The sequence below is a fragment of the Pristiophorus japonicus genome, unplaced genomic scaffold (assembly GCF_044704955.1).
Source record: "Pristiophorus japonicus isolate sPriJap1 unplaced genomic scaffold, sPriJap1.hap1 HAP1_SCAFFOLD_37, whole genome shotgun sequence".
Lineage (NCBI taxonomy): Eukaryota > Metazoa > Chordata > Chondrichthyes > Pristiophoridae > Pristiophorus > Pristiophorus japonicus.
In genome coordinates this window covers 5,869,816-5,887,232 of record NW_027253543.1, presented here as the reverse complement: position 1 = coordinate 5,887,232, position 17,417 = coordinate 5,869,816, and positions in this window count along the sequence as shown.

Sequence of the window (17,417 nt, the reverse complement as noted above, 5' to 3'; positions counted from 1 at the left end):
TGATGTGTGGAATAAATTGTGGAATGATGCTTGGAATGATGAGTGGAATGATGTGTGGAATGATGTGTGGTATGAGGTGTGGAATGAGTTGGGGAATAATGTGTGGAATGAGGTGTGGAATGATGTGTGGAATGATGCTTAGAATGATGCGTGGAATGATGTGTGGAATGAATTGTGGAATGGTGTGTGGAATGATGTTTAAAATGAGGTGTGGAATGATGTGGGAATGATTTGTGGAATGAGGTGTGGAATGATGTGTGGAATGAGGTGTGGAATAATGAGTGGATGACGTATGGAATGATGTGTGGAATGATGTCCCGAATGATGTGTGGAATGATGTGTGGAATGATGTGTGGTCTGGTGTGTGGAATGAGTTGTGGAATAATGTGTGGAATGAGGTGTGGAATGATGTGTGGAATCATGTGTTGAATGAGGTGTGGAATGAGGTGTGGAATGTTGCGTGGAATGATGCGTGGAATGATGCATGGAATGATGTGTGGATTGATGTGTGGAATAGATTGTGGTATGTTGTTTGGAATGATGAGTGGAATCATGTGTGGAATGATGTGTGGTATGAGATGTGGAATGAGGTGTGGAATGTTTTATGGAATGAAGTGTGGAATGATATGTGGAATGATGTGTGGAATGATGTGTGGAATGATGTCTGGAATAATGTCTGGAATGAGGTGTGGAATGACGTGTGGAATGATATGTGGAATGGTGTGTGGAAGGATGTGTGGAATGAGGTTTGTAATGATAAGTTGAATGATGTGTGCGATGATTAGTGGAATGATTTGTGGAATGAGGTATGGAATGATGTGTGGAATGATATGTGGAATGATGTGTGGAATGAGGTGTGGAATGATGTGTGGAATGATATGTGGAATGATGGGAGGAATGATGTGTGGAATGATGTGTAGAATGGTGTGTGGAATGATGAGTGGAATGATGTGTGGAATGATGTCTAGAAAGATGTGTGGAATGATGTGTGGAATGAAATGTGGAATGATGTGCGGAATGATGTATGGAATGATGTGTGGAATGATGCTTAGAATGATGCGTGGAATGATGTGTGGAATAAATTGTGGAATGATGTTTGGAATGATGAGTGGAATGATGTGTGGAATGATGCGTGGTATGAGGTGTGGAATGATGTGCGGAATGATGTGTGGTCAGCTGTGTTCGATGGTGTGAGGAATGATGTCTGGAATGATGTCTGGAATGAGGTGTGGAATGATGTGTGGAATGATATGTGGAATGGTGTGTGGAAGTATGTGTGGAATGAGGATTGTAATGATAAGTTGAATGATGTGTGCGATGATTAGTGGAATGATTTTTAGAATGAGGTATGGAATGATGTGTGGAATGATATGTGGAATGCTGTGTGGAATGAGGTGTGGAATGATGTGTGGAATGATATGTGGAATGATGGGTGGAATGATGTGCGGAATGATGTGTAGAATGATGTGTGGAATGATGAGTGGAATGATGTGTGGAATGGTGCTTAGAATGATGCGTGGAATGATGTGTGGAATTAATTGAGAATGGTGTGTGGAATGATGTTTAAAATGAGGTGTGGAATGATGTGGGAATGATTTGTGGAATGAGGTGTGGAATGAGGTGTGGAATGAGGTGTGGAATAATGAGTGGAATGACGTATGGAATGATGTGTGGAATGATGTCCCGAATGATGTGTGGAATGATGTGTGGAATGATGCGTGGTATGAGGTGTGGAATGATGTGCGGAATGATGTGTGGTCAGCTGTGTTCGATGGTGTGAGGAATGATGTCTGGAATGATGTCTGGAATGAGGTGTGGAATGATGTGTGGAATGATATGTGGAATGGTGTGTGGAAGTATGTGTGGAATGAGGATTGTAATGATAAGTTGAATGATGTGTGCGATGATTAGTGGAATGATTTTTAGAATGAGGTATGGAATGATGTGTGGAATGATATGTGGAATGCTGTGTGGAATGAGGTGTGGAATGATGTGTGGAATGATATGTGGAATGATGGGTGGAATGATGTGCGGAATGATGTGTAGAATGATGTGTGGAATGATGAGTGGAATGATGTGTGGAATGGTGCTTAGAATGATGCGTGGAATGATGTGTGGAATTAATTGAGAATGGTGTGTGGAATGATGTTTAAAATGAGGTGTGGAATGATGTGGGAATGATTTGTGGAATGAGGTGTGGAATGAGGTGTGGAATGAGGTGTGGAATAATGAGTGGAATGACGTATGGAATGATGTGTGGAATGATGTCCCGAATGATGTGTGGAATGATGTGTGGAATGACGTGTTGTCTGGTGTGTGGAATGAGTTGTGGAATAATGTGTGGAATGAGGTGTGGAATGATGTGTGGAATAATGTGTTGAAAGAGGTGTGGAATGAGGTGTGGAATGATGCGTGGAATGATGCGTGGAATGATGCATGGAAGGATGTGTGGATTGATGTGTGGAATAAATTGTGGTATGTTGTTTGGAATGATGAGTGGAATCATGTGTGGAATGATGTGTGGTATGATGTGTGGAATGAGGTGTGGAATGTTTTATGGAATGAAGTGAGGAATGATATGTGGAATGATGTGTTGGAATGATGTGTGGAATGATGTGTGGAATGAGGCGTGGAATGAAGAATGGAATGATGTGTGAAATTATGTGTGGAATGCTTTGTGGCATAGGTTTGGAATGTTGTGTGGAATGAAGTGTGGAATGAGGTGTCGAATGTTGTGTGGAAAGATGCTTGGAATGATGTGTAGAATGAGGTTTGTAATGATAAGTTGAATGATGTGTGCGATGATTAGTGGAATGATTTGTGGAATGAGCTATGGAATGATGTGTGGAATGATATGTGGAATGATGTTTGGAATGAGGTGTGCAATGCTGTGTGGAATGATATGTGGAATGATGTGTCGAATGATGTGTGGAATGATGAGTGGAATGATGTGTGGAATGATGTCTAGAAAGATGTGTGGAATGATGTGTGGAATGAAATGTGGAATGATGTGCAGAATGCTGTATGGAATGATGTGTGGAATGATGCTTAGAATGTTGCGTGGAATGATGTGTGGAATAAATTGAGGAATGGTGTGTGGAATGATGTTTAAAATGAAGTGTTGAATGATGTGGGAATGATTTGTGGAATGAGGTGTGGAATGATGTGTGGAATGAGGTGTGGAATGAGGTGTGGAATAATGAGTGGAATGACGTATGGAATGATGTGTGGAATGATGTCCCGAATGATGTGTGGAATGATGTGTGGAATGATGTGTGGTCTGGTGTGTGGAATGAGTTGTGCAATGTTGTGTGGACTGATGCGTGGAATGATGCATGGAATGATGTGTGAATTGATGTGTGGAATAAATAGTGGAATGAAGTTTAAAATGAGGTGAGGAATGGTGTGTGGAATGATGTGTGGAATGAGGTGTGGAATGATGTGTGGAATGATGCGTGGAATGATGCATGGAAGGATGTGTGGATTGATGTGTGGAATAAATTGTGGAATGATGTTTGGAATGTTGAGTGGAATGATGTGTGGAATGATGTGTGGTATGAGGTGTGGAATGATGTGCGGAATGATGTGTGGTATGATGTGTTCGATGGTGTGAGGAATGATGTCTGGAATGATGTCTGGAATGAGGTGTGAAATGATGTGTGGAATGATATGTGGAATGGTGTGTGGAAGAATGTGTGGAATGAGGTTTGTAATGATAAGTTGAATGATGTGTGCGATGATTTGTGGAATGCTTTGTGGAATGAGGTATGGAATGATGTGTGGAATGATATGTGGAATGATGTGTGGAATGATATGTGGAATGATGAGGGAATGATGTGTGGAATGATGCGTGGAATGATGTGTGCAATGAATTGATGAATGATGTGTGGAATGATGTGTGGAAAGATGTGTGGAATGATGTTTGGAATAATATGTGGAATGATATGTGGAATGCTGTGTGGAATGAGGTGTGGAATGATGTGTGGAATGAGGTGTGAAATGATGTGTGGAATGATGTGTGGAATGATGCTTAGAATGATGCGTGGAATGATGTGTGGAATTAATTGAGAATGGCATGTGGAATGATGTTTAAAATGAGGTGTGGAATGATGTGGGAATGATTTGTGGAATGAGGTGTGGAATGATGTGTGGAATGAGGTGTGGAATAATGAGTGGAATGACGTATGGAATGATGTGTGGAATGATGCGTGGAATGATGCGTGGAATGATGCATGGAAGGATGTGTGGATTGATGTGTGGAATAAATTGTGGTATGTTGTTTGGAATGATGAGTGGAATCATGTGTGGAATGATGTGTGGTATGATGTGTGGAATGAGGTGTGGAATGTTTTATGGAATGAAGTGAGGAATGATATGTGGAATGATGTGTTGGAATGATGTGTGGAATGATGTGTGGAATGAGGCGTGGAATGAAGAATGGAATGATGTGTGAAATTATGCGTGGAATGCTTTGTGGCATAGGTTTGGAATGTTGTGTGGAATGAAGTGTGGAATGAGGTGTCGAATGATGTGTGGAAAGATGCTTGGAATGATGTGTAGAATGAGGTTTGTAATGATAAGTTGAATGATGTGTGCGATGATTAGTGGAATGATTTGTGGAATGAGCTATGGAATGATGTGTGGAATGATATGTGGAATGATGTTTGGAATGAGGTGTGGAATGCTGTGTGGAATGATATGTGGAATGATGTGTCGAATGATGTGTGGAATGATGAGTGGAATGATGTGTGGAATGATGTCTAGAAAGATGTGTTTAATGATGTGTGGAATGAAATGTGGAATGATGTGCAGAATGCTGTATGGAATGATGTGTGGAATGATGCTTAGAATGTTGCGTGGAATGATGTGTGGAATAAATTGAGGAATGGTGTGTGGAATGATGTTTAAAATGAGGTGTTGAATGATGTGGGAATGATTTGTGGAATGAGGTGTGGAATGATGTGTGGAATGAGGTGTGGAATGAGGTGTGGAATAATGAGTGGAATGACGTATGGAATGATGTGTGGAATGATGTCCCGAATGATGTGTGGAATGATGTGTGGAATGATGTGTGGTCTGGTGTGTGGAATGAGTTGTGCAATGATGTGTGGACTGATGCGTGGAATGATGCATGGAATGATGTGTGGATTGATGTGTGGAATAAATAGTGGAATGAAGTTTAAAATGAGGTGAGGAATGGTGTGTGGAATGATGTGTGGAATGAGGTGTGGAATGATGTGTGGAATCATGTGTTGAATGAGGTGTGGAATGAGGTGTGGAATGATGCGTGGAATGATGCGTGGAATGATGCATGGAAGGATGTGTGGATTGATGTGTGGAATAAATTGTGGAATGATGTTTGGAATGTTGAGTGGAATGATGTGTGGAATGATGTGTGGTATGAGGTGTGGAATGATGTGCGGAATGATGTGTGGTATGATGTGTTCGATGGTGTGAGGAATGATGTCTGGAATGATGTCTGGAATGAGGTGTGAAATGATGTGTGGAATGATATGTGGAATGGTGTGTGGAAGAATGTGTGGAATGAGGTTTGTAATGATAAGTTGAATGATGTGTGCGATGATTTGTGGAATGCTTTGTGGAATGAGGTATGGAATGATGTGTGGAATGATATGTGGAATGATGTGTGGAATGATATGTGGAATGATGAGGGAATGATGTGTGGAATGATGCGTGGAATGATGTGTGCAATGAATTGATGAATGATGTGTGGAATGATGTGTGGAATGATGTGTGGAATGATGTTTGGAATAATATGTGGAATGATATGTGGAATGCTGTGTGGAATGAGGTGTGGAATGATGTGTGGAATGAGGTGTGAAATGATGTGTGGAATGATGTGTGGAATGATGCTTAGAATGATGCGTGGAATGATGTGTGGAATTAATTGAGAATGGTGTGTGGAATGATGTGTAAAATGATGTGTGGAATGATGTGGGAATGATTTGTGGAATGAGGTGTGGAATGAGGTGTGGAATGAGGTGTGGAATAATGAGTGGAATGACGTATGGAATGATGTGTGGAATGATGTCCCGAATGATGTGTGGAATGATGTGTGGAATGACGTGTTGTCTGGTGTGTGGAATGAGTTGTGGAATAATGTGTGGAATGAGGTGTGGAATGATGTGTGGAATAATGTGTTGAAAGAGGTGTGGAATGAGGTGTGGAATGATGCGTGGAATGATGCGTGGAATGATGCATGGAAGGATGTGTGGATTGATGTGTGGAATAAATTGTGGTATGTTGTTTGGAATGATGAGTGGAATCATGTGTGGAATGATGTGTGGTATGATGTGTGGAATGAGGTGTGGAATGTTTTATGGAATGAAGTGAGGAATGATATGTGGAATGATGTGTTGGAATGATGTGTGGAATGATGTGTGGAATGAGGCGTGGAATGAAGAATGGAATGATGTGTGAAATTATGTTTGGAATGCTTTGTGGCATAGGTTTGGAATGTTGTGTGGAATGAAGTGTGGAATGAGGTGTCGAATGATGTGTGGAAAGATGCTTGGAATGATGTGTAGAATGAGGTTTGTAATGATAAGTTGAATGATGTGTGCGATGATTAGTGGAATGATTTGTGGAATGAGCTATGGAATGATGTGTGGAATGATATGTGGAATGACGTTTGGAATGAGGTGTGGAATGCTGTGTGGAATGATATGTGGAATGATGTGTCGAATGATGTGTGGAATGATGAGTGGAATGATGTGTGGAATGATGTCTAGAAAGTTGTGTGGAATGATGTGTGGAATGAAATGTGGAATGATGTGCAGAATGCTGTATGGAATGATGTGTGGAATGATGCTTAGAATGTTGCGTGGAATGATGTGTGGAATAAATTGAGGAATGGTGTGTGGAATGATGTTTAAAATGAGGTGTTGAATGATGTGGGATTGATTTGTGGAATGAGGTGTGGAATGATGTGTGGAATGAGGTGTGGAATGAGGTGTGGAATAATGAGTGGAATGACGTATGGAATGATGTGTGGAATGATGTCCCGAATGATGTGTGGAATGATGTGTGGAATGATGTGTGGTCTGGTGTGTGGAATGAGTTGTGCAATGATGTGTGGACTGATGCGTGGAATGATGCATGGAATGATGTGTGGATTGATGTGTGGAATAAATAGTGGAATGAAGTTTAAAATGAGGTGAGGAATGGTGTGTGGAATGATGTGTGGAATGAGGTGTGGAATGATGTGTGGAATCATGTGTTGAATGAGGTGTGGAATGAGGTGTGGAATGATGCGTGGAATGATGCGTGGAATGATGCATGGAAGGATGTGTGGATTGATGTGTGGAATAAATTGTGGAATGATGTTTGGAATGTTGAGTGGAATGATGTGTGGAATGATGTGTGGTATGAGGTGTGGAATGATGTGCGGAATGATGTGTGGTATGATGTGTTCGATGGTGTGAGGAATGATGTCTGGAATGATGTCTGGAATGAGGTGTGAAATGATGTGTGGAATGAAATGTGGAATGGTGTGTGGAAGAATGTGTGGAATGAGGTTTGTAATGATAAGTTGAATGATGTGTGCGATGATTTGTGGAATGCTTTGTGGAATGAGGTATGGAATGATGTGTGGAATGATATGTGGAATGATGTGTGGAATGATATGTGGAATGATGAGGGAATGATGTGTGGAATGATGCGTGGAATGATGTGTGCAATGAATTGATGAATGATGTGTGGAATGATGTGTGGAATGATGTGTGGGATAATGTTTGGAATAATATGTGGAATGATATGTGGAATGCTGTGTGGAATGAGGTGTGGAATGATGTGTGGAATGAGGTGTGAAATGATGTGTGGAATGATGTTTAAAATGATGTGTGGAATGATGTGTGGAATGATGTGTGGAATGACGTGTGGAATAATGTGTGGAATGAGGATTGGAATGATGTGTGGAATAATATGTGGAATGATGCGTGGAATGATGTGTGGAATGATGTGTGGAATGATGTTTAGAATGAGCTGAGCAATGATGTGTGGAATGATTTGTGGAATGAGGTGTGGAATGATGTGTGGAATGATGTGTGGAATAATATGTGGAATGATGTGTGGATGATCTGTGGAATGAGGTGTGGAATGAGGTCTGGAATCATGTGTGGAATGAGGTGTGGAATGATGTGTGGAATGATGTTTGAAATGATGTGTGGAATGATGTGTGGAATGATGTGTTGAATGAGGTGTGGAATTATATGTGGAATGATGTGTCGAATGAGGTGTGGAATGATGCATGGAAGGATGTGTGGATTGATGTGTGGAATAAATTGGGGAATGATGTTTGGAATGATGTTTGGAATGATGTGTGGAATGATGTGTTGTATGATGTGTTCGATAGTGTGAGGAATGATGTCTGGAATGATGTCTGCAATGAGGTGTGGAATGATGTGTGGAATGATGTGTGGAATGAGGTGTGGAATGATGTACGGAATGATGTGTGAAATAATATGTGGAATGATGTGTGGAGGATGTGTGGAATGAGGTGCGGAATGAGATGTGGAATGAGGTGAGGAATGATGAGTGAAATGATGTGTGGAATGATGTGTGGAATGATGCATGGAATGACGTGTGGAATGATCTGTGGAATGATGTGTGAAACGATGTGTCTAATGATGTTTGGAATGTGGTGTGGAATGATCAGTGGAATGATGTATGGAATGATGTGTGGAATGATGTGTGGAATGATGTATGGAATGATGTGTGGAATGATGTGTGGAATGATGTGTGGAATGATGTGTGGAATGATGTGTGTAATGATGTGTGGAATGAGATTTGGAATGATGTGTGGAATGAGGTGTGGAATGATGTGTGGAATGATGGGTGGAATGATGTGTGGAATGATGTGTAGAATGATGTGTGGAATGATGTGTGGAATGATGTGTGGAATGATGTCTAGAAAGATTTGTGGAATGATGTGTGGAATGAAATGTGGAATGATGTGTGGAATGATGTATGGAATGATGTGTGGAATGATGCTTAGAATGATGCGTCGAATGATGTGTGGAATGAATTGTGGAATGGTGTGTGGAATGATGTTTAAAATGAGGTGAGGAATGATGTGGGAATGATTTGTGGACTGAGGTGTGGAATGATGTGTGGAATGAGGTGTGGAATGAGGTGTGGAATGATGCTTAGAATGTTGCGTGGAATGATGTGTGGAATGAATAGTGGAATGGTGTGTGGAATGATGTTTAAAATGAGGTGTGGAATGATGTGGGAATGATTTGTGGACTGAGGTGTGGAATGATGTGTAGAATGAGGTCTGGAATGAGGTGTGGAATAATGAGTGGAATGACGTATGGAATGATGTGAGCAATGATGTCCCGAATGATGTTTGGAATGATGTGTGGAATGATGTGTGGACTGGTGTGTGGAATGAGGTGTGGAATGATGTGTGGAATGAGGTGTGGAATGATGTGTGGAATCATGTGTTGAAAGAGGTGTGGAATGAGGTTTGGAATGATGCGTGGAATGATGCATGGAATGATGCAAGAAAGGAGGTGTGGATTGATGTGTGTGAATAAATTGTGGAATGATATTTGGAATGATGAGTGGAATGATGTGTGGAATGATGTGTGGTATGAGGTGTGGAATGAGGTGTGCAATGTTTTATGGAATGAAGTGAGGAATGATATGTGGAATGATGTGTGGAATGATTTGTGGAATGATGCGTGGAATGAGGCGTGGAATAAGGAATGTAATGATATGTGAAATGATGTGTGGAATGCTGTGTGGCATAGGTTTGGAATGTTATGTGGAATGATGTGCAGAATGAGGTGTGGAAAATTGCGTGGAATGATGTGTGGAATGATGTGTGGAATGAGTTGTGGAATGATGTGTGGAAAGATGCGTGGAATTATGTGTAGAATGAGGTTCGGAATGATGTGTGGAATGATGGGTGTAATGATGTGTGGAATAATGTGTGGAATGAGGTTTGGAATGATGTGTGGAATGATGTTTGGAATGATGTGTGGAATGATGTGTGGAATAACGGGTGGAATGTGTTGTGGAATGAGGTTGGAAATGAGGTGTGGAATGATTTGTGGAATGCGTTGTGTAATGATGCGTGGAATGATGCGTGGAATGATGCGTGGAAGGATGTGTGGATTGATGTGTGGAATAAATAGTGGAATGATGTTTGGAATGATGAGTGGAATGATGTGTGGAATAATGTGTGGTATGAGGTGTGGAATGAGGTGTGGAATGTTTTATGGAATGAAGTGAGGAATGATATGTGGAATGATACGTGGAATGTTGTGTGGAATGATGTGTGGAATGATGTGTGGAATGATGCGTGGAATGAGGCGTGGAATAAGGAATGGAATGATATGTCAAATGATGTGTGGAATGCTGTGTGGCATAGGTTTGGAATGTTGTGTGGAATGATGTGTAGAATGAGGTGTGGAAAATTGCGTGGAATGATGTGTGGAATGATGTGTGGAATGAGTTGTGGAATGATGTGTGGAAAGATGCGTGGAATGATGTGTAGAATGAGGTTCGGAATGATGTGTGGAATGATGGGTGTAATGATGTGTGGAATAATGTGTGGAATGAGGTTTGGAATGATGTGTGGAATGATGTTTGGAATGATGTGTGGAATGATGTGTGGAATAACGGTTGGAATGTGTTGTGGAAAGAGGTTGGAAATGAGGTGTGAAATGATTTGTGGAATGAGGTGTGTAATGATGCGTGGAATGATGCGTGGAATGATGCGTGGAAGGATGTGTGGATTGATGTGTGGAATAAATAGTGGAATGATGTTTAAAATTTGGTGTGTAATGATGTGTGGAATGATGTGTGGAATGAGGTGTGGAATGATGTGTGGAATCATGTGTTGAATGAGGTGTGGATTGAGCTGTGGAATGATGCGTGGAATGATGCGTGGAATGATGCATGGAAGGATGTGCGGATTGATGTGTCGAATGATGTGTGGTATGAGGTGTGGAATGATGTGCGGTATGATGTGTGGTATGATGTGTGGAATGAGGTGTGGAATGATGTGTGGAATTATGTGTGGAATGAGGTGTGAATTGATGTGTGGAATGATGATTGGAATGATGTGTGGAATGATGTGTCGAATTAGGTGTGGAATGGTGGGTGGAATGATGTTTGGAATGATGTGTGGAATGATGTGTAGAATGAGGGGTGGAATGATGTGTGAAATGATGTGTGGAATGATGTTTGGAATGATGTCTGGAATGATGTGTGGAATGTTGTATGGAATGATATGTGGAATGATGTTTGGAATGATGTGTGGAATGACGTTTCGAATGAGGTGTGGAATGTTGGTTGGAATGATGTATGGAATGATGTGTGGAATGAGGTGTGCAATGATGTGTGAAATGATGTGTGGAATGATGTTTGGAATGATGTGTGGAATAACGTGTGGAAAGATGTTTGGAATATTGTGTGGAATGATGTATGGAATGAGTTGTTGAATGATGTGTGGAATGAGTTGTGGAATGATGTGTGGAATGAGTTGTGGAATAATGTATGTAATGCAATGTGGAATGATGTGGTGGAATGATGTGTGGAATGATGTTTGGAATGAGGTGTGGAATGATGTGTGGAATGATGTGTCAAATGATATGTGGAATGATGTGTGGAATGATGTGGTGGAATGATGTGGTGGAATGATGTGTGGAATGATGTTTGGAATGAGGTGTGGAATGATGTGTGGAATGATGTGTAGATTGATGTGTGGAATGAATTGTGGAACGCTGTGTGGAATGAAGAGTGGAATTATGTGTGGAATGATGTGTGGAATAATGTTTAGAATGAGGTGTTTAATTATGTGTGGAATGATTTGTTGAATGAGGTGTGGAATGATGTGTGGAATGAGGTGTGGAATGATGTTTAGAATGAGGTGTGGAATGAAATGTGGAATGATTTGTGGAATGAGGTGTGGAATGATGTGTGGAATGATTTGTGGAATAATATGTGGAATGATGTGTGAATATTGCGTGGAATGAGGTGTGGAATGGTGTGTGGAATGATGTTTGGAATGAGGCGTGTAATGATGTGTGGAATGAGGTGTGGAATGAGATGTGGAATGAGGTGAGGAATGATGAGTGGAATGATGTGTGGAATGATGTGTGGAATGATGCATGGAATGACGTGTGGAATGATGTGTGGAATGATGTGTGGAATGATGTGTGTAATGATGTTTGGAATGAGATTTGGAATGATGTTTGGAATGTGGTGTGGAATGATCAGTGGAATGATGTATAGAATGATGTGTGGAATGATGTGTGGAATGATGTGTAGAATGATGTGTGGAATGATGTGTGGAATGATGTGTGGAATGATGTGTGTAATGATGTTTGGAATGAGATTTGGAATGATGTGTGAAATGAGGTGTGGAATGATGTGTGGAATGATGGGTGGAATGATGTGTGGAATGATGTGTAGAATGATGTGTGGAATGATGTGTGGAATGATGTGTGGAATGATGTCTAGAAAGATGTGTGGAATGATGTGTGGAATGAAATGTGGAAGGATGTGTGGAATGATGTATGGAATGATGTGTGGAATGATGCTTAGAATGATGCGTGGAATGATGTGTGGAATGAATTGTGGAATGGTGTGTGGAATGATGTTTAAAATGAGGTGTGGAATGATGTGGGAATGATTTGTGGAATGAGGTGTGGAATGATGTGTGAAATGAGGTGTGGAATGAGTTGTGGAATGATGCGTGGAATGCTGTGTGGCATAGGTTTGGCATGTTGTGTGGAATGATGTTTAGAATGAGGGGTGGAAAAATGATTGGAATGATGTGTGCAATGATGTGTGGAATGAGGTTTGGAATGATGAGTGGAATGATGTGTGGAATGATGTGTGGTATGAGGTGTGGAATGAGGTATGGAATGTTTTATGGAATGAAGTGAGGAATGATATGTGGAATGATTTGTGGAATGATGTGTGGAATGATGCGTGGAATGAGGCGTGGAATGATGAATGGAATGATGTGTGAAATGATGTGTGGAATGCTGTGTGGCATAGGTTTGGAATGTTGTGTGGAATGATGTTTAGAATGAGGGGTGGAAAAATGATTGGAATGATGTGTGGAATGATGTGTGGAATGAGGTTTGGAACGATGTGTGGAATGATGGGTGTAATGATGTGTGGAATAATGTGTGGAATGAGGTTTGGAATGATGTGTGAAATGATGTTTGGAATGATGTGTGGAATGATGTGTGGAATAACGGGTGGAATATGTTGTGGAATGAGGTGGGAAATGAGGTGTGGAATGACGTGTTGAATGAGGTGTGTAATGATGCGTGGAATGATGCGTGGAATGATGCGTGGAAGGATGTGTGGATTGATGTGTGGAATAAATAGTGGAATAATGTTTAAAAAGAGGTGTGAAATGATGTATGGAATGATGTGTGGAATGACGTGTGGAATGATGTGTGGAATGATGTGTGGAATAAAATTTTGAATGATGTGTGGAATGAGGTGTGGAATTATGTGTGGAATGATATGTGGAATGGTGTGTGGAAGGATGTGTGGAATGAGGTTTGTAATGATAATTTGAATGATGCGTGCGATGATTTTTGCAATGATTTGTGGAATGAGGTATGGAATGATGTCTGGAATGATATGTGGAATGATATGTGGAATGATGCGTGGAATGATGTGTGGAATGATGCGTGCAATGGTGTGTGGAATGAATTGAGGAATGATGTCAGGAATAATGAGTATAACGATGTCTGGATGATGTGCGGAATTATGTTTAGAATGAGGTGTGAAATGATGTGTGGAATGATGTGTGGAATGATGTGTGGAATGATATGTGGAATGATGTGTGGAATGATGTGTGGAATAATATGTGGAATGATGTGTGCAATGATGTTTGGAATGTGGTGTGGAATGATATGTGGAATGATGTGTGAAATGATGTGTGGAATGATGTTTGAAATGATGTGTGGAATGATGTGTGGAATGATGTGTGGAATGATGTGTGGAATAATGTGTGGAATGAGGATTGGAATGATGTGTGGAATGAAGTTTGGAATGGTGTGTGGAATGATGTTTGGAATGACGTGTGGAATGAGTTGTGGAATGAGGTTTGGAATGATGTGTGGAATGATATGTGGAATGATGCGTGGAATGATGCGTGGAATGATGTGTGGAATAAATTGTGGAATGATGTGTGGAATGATGTATGGAATGGTGTGTGGAATGATGTTTAGAATGATGTGTGCAATGATGTATGGAATGATTTGTCGAATGAGGTGTGGAATGATGTGTGGAATAATGTGTGGAATAATATGTGGAATGATGTGTGGATGATGTGTGGAATGAGGTGTGGAATGAGGTGTGGAATGATGTGTGGAATGAGGTGTGGAATGATGTGTGGAATGATGTTTGAAATGATGTGTGGAATGATGTGTTGAATGAGGTTTGGAATTATATGTGGAATGATGTATCGAATGAGGTTTGGAACCATGTGTGGAATAGTGTGTGGAATGATGTGTGGAATGTTGTGTGGAATGATGCGTGGAATAATGTGTGGAATGATGATTGGAATGATGTGTGGAATGATGTTTGGAACGATGTGTGGAATGATGTGTGGAATGACTGGTGGAAAGTGTTGTGGAATAATGGGTGGAATGATGTGTGGAATGATATGTGGAATGATGTTTGAAATGACGTGTGGAATGACGTGTGGAATGATGTTTGGAATGATGTGTGGAATGTCCTGTGGAATGATGTTTGGAATGATGTGTGGAATGATGTATGGAATGAGTTGTTGAATGATGTGTGGAATGAGTTGTGGAATGATGTGTGGAATGAGTTGTGGAATGATGTGTGTCATGATATATGGAATTATGTGGTGGAATGATGTGTGCAATGATGTTTGGAATGCGGTTGGGAATGATGTGTGGAATGACGTGTGGAATGATGTGTGGAATGATGTGAGGAATGAGGTGTGGAATGAATTGTGGAACGCTGTGTGGAATGAAGAGTAAATTCTGTGTGGAATAATGTGTGGAATTATGTTTAGAATGAGGTGTTTAATGATGTGTGGAAGGATTTGTGGAACAAGGTGTGGAATGATGTGTGGAATGAGGTGTGGAATGATGTTTAGAATGAGGTGTGGAATGATGTGTGGAAGGATTTGTGGAACAAGGTGTGGAATGATGTGTGGAATGAGGTGTGGAATGATGTTTAGAATGATGTGTGGAATGAGGCATGTAATGATGTGTGGAATGAGGTTTGGAATGATGCGTGGAATGATGCATGGAATGACGGGTGGAATGATGTGTGGATTGATGTGTGGAATGATGTATGGAATGATGTTTGGAATGTGGTGTCGAATGATCAGTGGAATGAAGTATGGAATGATGTGTGGAATGATGTGTGGAATGACGTGTGGAATGATGTGTGGAATGATGTGTGAAATGATGTGTGTAATGATGTTTGGAATGGCATTTGGAATGATGTGTGGAATGAGGTGTGGAATGAGGTGTGGAATGATGTGTGGAATGATATGTGGAATGATGCGTGGAATGATCTGTGGAATGATGCGTAGAATGATGTGTGGAATGAATTGAGGAATGATGTGTGGAATAATGAGTGTAATGATGTCTGGATGATGTGCGGAATGATGTTTAGAATGTGGTGTGGAATGATGTGTGGAATGATGTGTGGAATGATGTGTGGAATGATGTGTGGAATGATGTGTGGAATGATGTGTTCGATGGTGTGAGGAATGATGTCTCAAATGATGTGTGGAATGATGTGTGGAATGATGTGTGGAATGATGTGTGGAATGATGTGTGGAATGATGTGTGCAATATGTGGAATGATGTGTGGAATGATGTGTGAAATGAGGTGTGGAATGATGTGCGGAATGATGTGTGTTATGATGTGTTCGATGGTGTGAGGAATGATGTCTCAAATGATGTCTGGAATGAGGTGTGGAATGATGTGTGGAATGATATGTGGAATGGGGTGTGGAAGGATGTGTGGAATGAGGTTTGTAATGATAATTTGAATGATGCGTGCAATGATTTTTGCAATGATTTGTGGAATGAGGTATGGAATGATGTGTTGAATGATATTTGGAATGATATGTGGAATGATGCGTGGAATGATGTGTGGAATGATGCGTGCAATGATGTGTGGAATGAATTGAGGAATGATGTCTGGAATAATGAGTATAATGATGTCTGGATGATGTGCGAAATTATGTTTAGAATGAGGTGTGAAATGATGTGTGGAATGATGTGTGGAATGATGTGTGGAATGATATGTGGAATGATGTATGGAATGATGTGTGGAATAATATGTAGAATGATGTGTGCAATGATGTTTGGAATGTGGTGTGGAATGATGTGTGGAATGATGTGTGAAATGATGTGTGGAATGATGTTTGAAATGATGTGTGGAATGCTGTGTGGAATGATGTGTGGAATGATGTTTGGAATGTGGTGTGGAATGATGTGTGGAATAATGTGTGGAATTAGGATTGGAATGATGTGTGGAATGAAGTTTGGAATGGTGTGTGGAATGATGTTTGGAATGACGGGTTGAATGAGTTGTGGAATTAGGTTTGGAATGATGTGTGGAATGATATGTGGAATGATACGTGGAATGATGCGTGGAATGACGTGTGGAATAAATTGTGGAATGATGTGTGGAATGATGTGTGGAATGATGTATGGAATGATGTGTGGAATGATGTTTAGAATGATGTGTGTAATGATGTGTGGAATGATTTGTGGAATGAGGTGTGGAATGATGTGTGGAATGATGTGTGGAATAATATGTGGAATGATGTGTGGATGATGTGTGGAATGAGGTGTGGAATGAGGTGTGGAATAATGTGTGGAATGAGGTGTGGAATGACGTGTGGAATGATGTTTGAAATGATGTGTGGAATGATGTGTTGAATGAGGTGTGGAATTATATGTGGAATAATGTATCGAATGAGGTTTGAAACCATGTGTGGAATAGCGTGTGGAATGATGTGTGGAATGTTGTGTGGAATGATGCTTGGAATAATGTGTGGAATGAGGATTGGAATGATGTGTGGAATGATGTTTGGAACGATGTGTGGAATGATGTGTGGAATGACTGGTGGAATGAGTTGTGGAATAATGCCTGGAATGATGTGTGGAATGATATGTGGAATGATGTTTGAAATGATGTGAGGAATGACGTGTGGAATGATGTTTGGAATGATGTGTGGAATGTCGTGTGGAATGATGTTTGGAATGATGTGTGGAATGATGTATGAAATGAGTTGTTGAATGATGTGTGGAATGAGTTGTGGAATGATGTGTGGAATGAGTTGTGGAATGATATATGGAATGATGTGGTGGAATGATGTGTGGAATGATGTTTGGAATGCGGTTTGGAATGATGTGTGG